An 8060-nucleotide genomic window follows, 5' to 3' on the forward strand; every position below is an offset into this window, starting at 1 on the left:
TTTCAGCCTTGAAGTCAAAATTCAATGCCAATTTTGACATGAAAGACATGGGAGATACCAGCCATATACTTGGTATGCGTATTCAAAGAGACAGATGTAAAAAGTTACTTTACTTGTCTTAATCAGAATACATTGGCAAAGTGCTTCAGTGGTTCAATATGGAGAGGGGGAAAGCATTGATTATTCCATTGCCTTCATATGTGAAACTTTCAAGCAAGGATTGTCCATGTTCTGAGGAGGAAAAGGCTAAAATGGCACAAGTTCCATACTCATATGTAGTTGGCAGTTTGATGTATGCTATGATTGACACATGTGTTGTGAGCATGTTTATGTCAAATCCTCGCAAGAAACATTGGGAGGCAGTGAAAGGGGTCTTGAGATATTTGAATGGTACTAAGGACATGTGCATATGTTTTGGTAGTGAAGAGGCATGTGTAATTGGGTACACAGATGCTGATTATGCAAACGAGAGAAGGTCCATGTCAAGCTATGTTTTTACATGCACTAGAGGTGTAGTCTCATGGCGATCTCATTTGCAGTCATGCATTACATTGTCTACCATAGAGGCTAAGTATGTTGCAGCATCAGAGGCATGCAAGGAAGCTATATGGATTGCTCGTCGTCTAGTGGGAGATTTGGGGATCAATGTTGAGGTGCCATTGTTGCATTGAGATAGCTAGAGTGCTATACAGTTGGCAAAGAAATCCAGTGTTCCATGCAAAGACAAAGCATGTTGATGTGAAGTATCACTTCATACATGAAGTGCTGGAGGACAAGAGAGTGGAGCTTGTCAAAGTTCACACCAGCAAAAACCCCACAAATCTTCTTACCTCTCGACACAGTAGTTTGTGTTGAGATATCAAGCTCTACCCCCGATATATCTCCTGGATGACCATCATTTATGTCACCGCCTATGTTATTTGTTGGCTCCCTCATGCAATATGCCCTTAGCATGTCTTCAATTTTTTTTGGTTCACTCTCTCAGTCCGTCCTGCTGAGATATCGAGCTCCACTCGCGATATGCCAGGGTGACTGTTGTGCATTTATGTCACAGACTTGTTAGCTGGAGATGCGGTTGGTACACCACCCATGAATAATAGCTGGATGATAGCTATCCTTATCTACACTAGTTCGTGGCTTAGTTAGTATGCCACCTTAGTTAGTGAGTTTGGTTTGAGACCCACATATAGGGTTCTTCTATTTTCTTTGTACTAGAGTTCTTTTGGCTTTCACAACTAAGAAGAGGAAAAACTGTTTTCAGCCTCCACCTTTGTGTGTATTCCCCCATTGTGATTGTGAGAAAGCCTCAAGTGAGACTCCTTCCCTCTGTTGAGATATTGAGCTCCACTCGCGATATGCCAGGGTGACTGTTGTGCATTTATGTCACCGACTTGTTAGCTAGAGATGCGGTTGGTACACCGCCCACGAATAATAGCTGGATGATAGCTATCCTTATCTACACTAGTTCGTGGCTCAGTTAGTATGCCACCTTAGTTAGTGAGTTTGGTTTGAGACCCACATAAAGGGTTCTTCTATTTTCTTTGTACTAGAGTTCTTTTGGCTTTCACAACTAAGAAGAGGAAAAACTGTTTTCAGCCTCCACCTTTGTGTGTATTCCCCCATTGTGATTGTGAGAAAGCCTCAAGTGAGAGTCCTTCCCTCTCTCCCACTATCTTCACATGGTATCAGAGCCTTGTTCGTGGTAAGGAGCTCAAGAAAGCAAGCCAAGTTCGTGGTATCCTGGTAAGAGGACAAGGGTTGCTTTCCTATTTCGAGTTTGGGAGCAAATCTCTGCAGGTAGCACATCCAGAAGTGCAAGAGTGCACTGTCTCAGATTGAGACGCCCTTCGCGGTGTGGCGAGAGCGCAGTATATGCTGCGGGAGATGGCGAAGCCCTTAGTGACTTTATTTTTCTGATTTGAGGCCGTTTCGGGGCCCGTTTTGAAGGCGGAAGTTCTTCGCAGGCACTCAAAAAAAGGCCCTGTTTTTTGCTGTGCGACCACTGCGCGGCTAGTCGGTGGAAAGGTGCCGCAGAAATTGCATTGTATGTCTGTGTGCAGAGATATTAGGAGTTGCAGATTCATGCCTGTTGCCTGTTGATGCAAAATCGTCACTAGGAAGTCACTGTGTGGTGAAATACCACTTTCGTCAGTTTTGCAGATCTGCCCGTGTGAGGCAAAAGCTGTGTTTTTTGCAGTGACAGAATATTTTGCAGTGTTCTATAATGGCATCTGATTCTCTTTCACAGATTGTCACTGAAAAGCTTGACAAGAACAACTTCCAGGCATGGAAGTTTAGAATGACGAATTTCTTGATGGGAAAAAGCTATTGGGAATTCATTACAGGAAATGAAGAAGAACCTGTTCTTCCTAATGTTCCCAGTCAACAGGAAATGCAGGCATTCAAAGGATGGCATGAGAGAGCCAGGAAAGTTATGTACTGGCTGTCTATCAGTATTTCGAACTCCATGATTGTGCATATTCAGGATGCAAGTATGCCAAAGGAGGCATGGGATACTTTGGTAAAAATGTACAGCACAAATACGCAAGCGAGGAAAATGCAACTCAAATAGGAGTTGCACAATGTGCAGAGAGAAAATTTGAGCATAAATGACTACCACATGAAAGTGAAGAAAATTGCAGATGCACTTGCTTCCATTGGGTTGCCAGTGGATGATGATGATTTGGTTTCTGTGACCTTGAATGGTCTAGGAAAGGATTATGCACAGTTCCGGACATCCATTGCCGTCCGTGAAAAATTTCCTGATTTTGAATAGCTGATTGCTCTTCTAATTTCTGAAGAGCAGAGAAATGGTGGTGCATCTTCTTCAGCAGGAACTTCAAAAGAAACTGTCTTCTACTCAAATGCTGGCAGAGGTAGAGGCAGAGGTAGAGGAGGCCGATCTGCAGGCCGTGGTAGAAATCAGAATATGTAGCAAATGCAAGAAAACCAGTCCTATGCAGGAGGACGTGGTAACTCTAGAGGTAGGGGGAGCCAAAGAGGCCGTGGTGGATGGCAGAGAAGCCAAAATGCAAACAGCAATGTTGAATGCTACTATTGTGGTAAAATGGGTCATATGGCTAAGGACTGCTACAAAAAGCAGAATGACATTATGAATGGAAAATTGCAGCAAGGCAATTATGCATCTTCTAGCAGGCAGGGTGATGACAGAAATGAGCATCTATTTATGGTGCAGCATATGACCAATTCTGTGACAAGTGCAAAAGAACAAAATGATGTGTGGTATGTTGACTCAGGTGCATCAAACCACATGACAGGTCATGCAGAATGGATGCAAGATGCAAGGAAAATGGAAAAACCAGGATTTGTGGAGACTGGTGATGATACTGCACATCCTATTGTGCAGATTGGCAAAATTCCTTTGTCTATGCAGGATGGGAAAAAGAAATACTTGTCTGATGTATTTCATGTCCCGAACATCACCAAACCTGGTTTCTGTTGGTCAGATGGTTGAGCAGGGCTTGTAGGTTAGATTTAATCCTCATGGATGCTTTATTGAGGATATGAAAAATAATGGTCGCTTGATAGCAAAAGGAAAGAAGAAGGGCAGGATGTTTATGTTGGATGCGGACATGCCTGAATTGAGTGCAACAATGTTTGCACATGGGACCGGTGTAGTTGCAGATATTGATATCTGGCACAAACGCATTGGTCATGTTAATATACAATGACTTAAATCAATGCAAGCCCAAAATATTGTTGCAGGATTGCCTAAATTCAAGGTTGCAGAAATGCACAAGGTTTGTGAAGCCTGTCAATTTGGGAAACAGGTAAGGAAACCTTTTCCTAGGCATGTTCAAGAGAGTAAAAAGCCATTGGAATTAATCCACTCTGATGTGTGGACTACAAAAGCTGCATCTATTGGAGGCTGTCACTATTTTGTCACATTTATTGATGACTTCAGCAGAAAACTATGGGTGTATTTTATGAAAAAGAAAAGTGAAGTGTTTGGGCACTTCAAAGCTTTCAAAGCTATGGTTGAAAAAGAAACAGGCCTGCAAATAAAATGCCTAAGGTCAGATGGAGGGGGAGAGTACCTCTCAAATGAGTTTGCAAGGTTCTTGCAGGAGCATGGTATAAAGTAGCAATATTCATGTAGTCATACCCCACAGCAAAATGGAATTGCAGAAAGGAAAAATAGGCATATTGGAGAGGTATCTCGGGCTATGCTAAATGAAAAAGATCTACCAAATTATTATTGGGCTGAAGCAGTTGCTACAGCAGTCTATATAATGAACAGGACTCCCACTGCAGCAATACATGGCATGACGCCAGAGGAGATGTATACTGGTAGGAAACCAGATATTTCTCATTTGAAGATTTTTGGTTGCATTGCCTATGTCCATGTGCCAGATGAGTTGAGGTCCAAGTTGGATCCAAAAGCTGAGAAGTGCATCTTTATTGGTTATTCTCTGAGCAGAAAGGGTATAGATGCTATAACCCTTCTACACGTAAGTTCACAGTGAGCAGAGATGTTGTTTTTGATGAGATGAGCAGCTGGTATAAACCAGTAAATGTGATGATTGATGTAGATGCACAAAATGGTAATGCTGCACAGAATGCACAGTAGCAATCACAAAATATCAGTGGACCTGGAGTGTCCTCTACCAGTGGTTCACATACTTCACCATGGACAGGCAGATTGAGATCAGGAGAATCCCCTCAAAGCAATGCAGAGAGTGGTACGCAGGTATCACGAAAAGGAAAAGAGAAGGTAGATCAGCCCATGTTTGATGTGAATGCAGGTCACTCTTGTGTGGATGGTGAATCCAGTGGCTCAGAACAGAGCATTGATGATGAGTTGGGTATTCCTTCTGTTGTTACACCTAGAGTAAGGAAGACCAGGGATGTTTTGAGAGCACCTGGAAGTGAGCCTATTTTGCGCAGGAGGTCTACCAGGGTCAGGTATCCTGTGGATAGGCTGAAATATGATGGATTTACAGCCATTCACTATGCCTATATGGTCAAAGTGATACAGGAACCAGAACCCACTTCTTTTGAGCAAGCCATGGGAAATGAAAAATGGGAGAAAGCCATGGATGAAGAAATGGATGCCTTGGATGCAAATGCTACATGGGAATTGGTGCCTTTGCCTAAAGACAAGATTGCAATTGGCTGTAAGTGGGTTTATAAGATCAAGCACAATGTAGATGGTTCTGTGAATAGATACAAGGCAAGATTAGTTGTCAAGGGGTATGCACAGACATATGGCATTGATTATGAAGAAACTTTTAGCCCGGTTGCAAGGATGGCAACCGTAAGAGCAGCCATTGCTATGGCTGCATCAAAGGGATGGTCTTTACATCAGATGGATGTAAAGAATGCCTTCTTGCATGGTGATTTGCAAGAAGAGGTCTTTATGGAGCAGCCAGCAGGTTATGTTCATGCTATTCATCCTGAGTTTGTTTGCAGGTTGAAGAAAGCCTTGTATGGCTTGAAGCAAGCACCTAGAGCATGGTCTGACAAGATAGGACAGTATCTTGTTACTATTGGCTTTCAGATTTCCAAGGCAGATTTCTCACTCTATGTGAGAAAAATAGAGAAAGGAATTATGCTACTGGTCATTTATGTTGATGATTTGATCATCACAGGTGATAGTGATGAAGATATCCTTCATGTGGAAATGATATTGAGGCAGAAGTTTGAGATGCAAGATTTGGGAGAGCTGCGTTATTTCTTGGGCATTGAGGTGATCAGATCACCAAGTGGGATATACAGCTCTTGCAGAGGCAGTATGGATTGGACATGCTATCTAAATATGGGATGACAGGTTGTAAGCCTATTTCAGTTCCTTTGGAGCAGAATGTGAAGCTGAGCGCAGATGCAGGTGAGCTTCTGGAGGACCCTACTATGTACAGACGCATAGTAGGAAGTTTGATTTACATGACTATTACCAGGCCAGATTTGAGCTATGCTATTGGGTTGGTAAGTCAGTTTAGGCAGGCTCCAAGGAAATCGCATTTGGATGCGGCTAGACGCGTACTCAGGTATGTGAAGTCCACATTGCAGTATGGACTATTTTATGAGGCTAGGGTTCAGATACAGTTGCATGGATACACTGATGCTGATTGGGCTGGTAGCATTTCAGATAGACGATCTACCAGTGGATATGTATTCTCTTTTGGGAGTGCTGCAGTCACTTGGAGTAGCAAGAAATAGCCTACAGTTGCCTTGTCGAGCACAGAGGCTGAGTACAGGGGTGCAGCAATGGCTACATGTGAGGTAGCTTGGTTGCATAAGCTACTTTATGATATGCATCAGTCTACAGATGGGCCGGTTGTCATTTATTGTGACAACATGAGCAGTATACATTTGGCAAAGAACCCAGTCTTTCATGCTAGAACAAAGCACATTGAGGTGCATTATCACTATGTGCGGGAGAAGGTTTTACTAGGTCTTATTGATCTAGTTTATGTCAGCAGAGAGGATCAGGTAGCTGACATATTCACGAAAGCATTGGGTGCAAAGAAGCTGCGCAAGTTCAGAGACCTGCTTGGTGTGCAAGAATTGGGATTGAGCTCGAGGGGGAGTGTTGAGATATCGAGCTCCACGATATGCCAGGGTGACTGTTGTGCATTTATGTCACCGACTTGTTAGCTAGAGATGCGGTTGGTACACCGCCCACGAATAATAGCTGGATGACAGCTATCCTTATCTACACTAGTTCGTGGCTCAGTTAGTATGCCACCTTAGTTAGTGAGTTTGGTTTGAGACCCACATATAGGGTTCTTCTATTTTCTTTGTACTAGAGTTCTTTTGGCTTTCACAACTAAGAAAAGGAAAAACTATTTTTAGCCTCCACCTTTGTGTGTATTCCCCCATTGTGATTGTGAGAAAGCCTCAAGTGAGACTCCTTCCCTCTCTCCCACTATCTTCACACGTCCATCCATCTCGGGGAAGATAAACTATGCTAAAGGACAATTGTGTCCTTGTAGCTTCTAAGATTCCTCTCCAAAAGAAATTCAAAGTAAATTTGGAATCCTTGTCTGATATTATTCTCCTCGGTAGGTCATGTTACATGCAAATACCTTCCATAAACACATGGGCAATATCTTTTGCTGAGGCATCTTTACGTACGAGAAAATAGGTGTGCCATCTCTGTGAGCATGTCTACCACCTCATAGATAGAGGCGTAGCCTTGTGATTTAGGTAGACCTATCACACGGTCCATGGATATGTTCTACCACTTCATCTATTGTATAATTTGGTTAATGTTTCCTAGGATACTTCACCCTTCCAGTCTCCCCCTAGTTCCTTTAGTACATGATTGTGTACTCACAAGATATGTGTCATACATATTTTGTGAGTACACACTTGTCCCTTTAGTACATGATAGTAAAGGTTAAAAAAAATCCTCCACAAACACTACATCATAGCTAACCAAAATGCATTTTTTTTTGCTAATGATACAACTCGTAACCTTTGATTTCTAAGCTTTGTCTAACAAATATAAATTTCACAACCTTATCATCCAATTTGCTACATTTTTGCATAAGCACATGAAAGCAACCAAAAACACAAAGTGAACAATTGATGGTCTACCATGCCAAGCTTCATATGGAGTGAAATACTACAATGCCATGGTGGGACATTGAATAAGTGTATAAGTAGCACACAAAAGAGCCTCAAGCCAAAATTCATTAAGCAAAGTTTGACTTTCATGTAGCAACACCATTTTTCTAAGGAATAAATGGCACTATACATCCTATACTTAGTTTAAATTAATGGAATTCATGAGACATGTACTCCCCCATCTATTTGAAAAAAGTTACCCACTTTACATCCACATGTATTTTCAGCCCAAAAACAAACAATTTGAAGCACAAAGATATTTCCTATCTAAAACGCATAGATACTCGTTGAATTAATAAATGCATGCTTGCAGTGATCATCATTGAAGTATACATAATTTCTAAATGGATTACATATAGGACTAGATATGTCACTAGTATGAATTAACTACAATTTGCATTTAACTTCAATAGTACCATCCTATATGATGCACATGCATTTTACCTAAAACACACCCATCACATACT

The sequence above is a fragment of the Dipteris shenzhenensis genome, chromosome 2, assembly GCF_047967505.1.
Source record: "Dipteris shenzhenensis isolate YYH24624 ecotype China chromosome 2, Dip_SZ_1.0, whole genome shotgun sequence".
NCBI lineage: Eukaryota > Viridiplantae > Streptophyta > Polypodiopsida > Gleicheniales > Dipteridaceae > Dipteris > Dipteris shenzhenensis.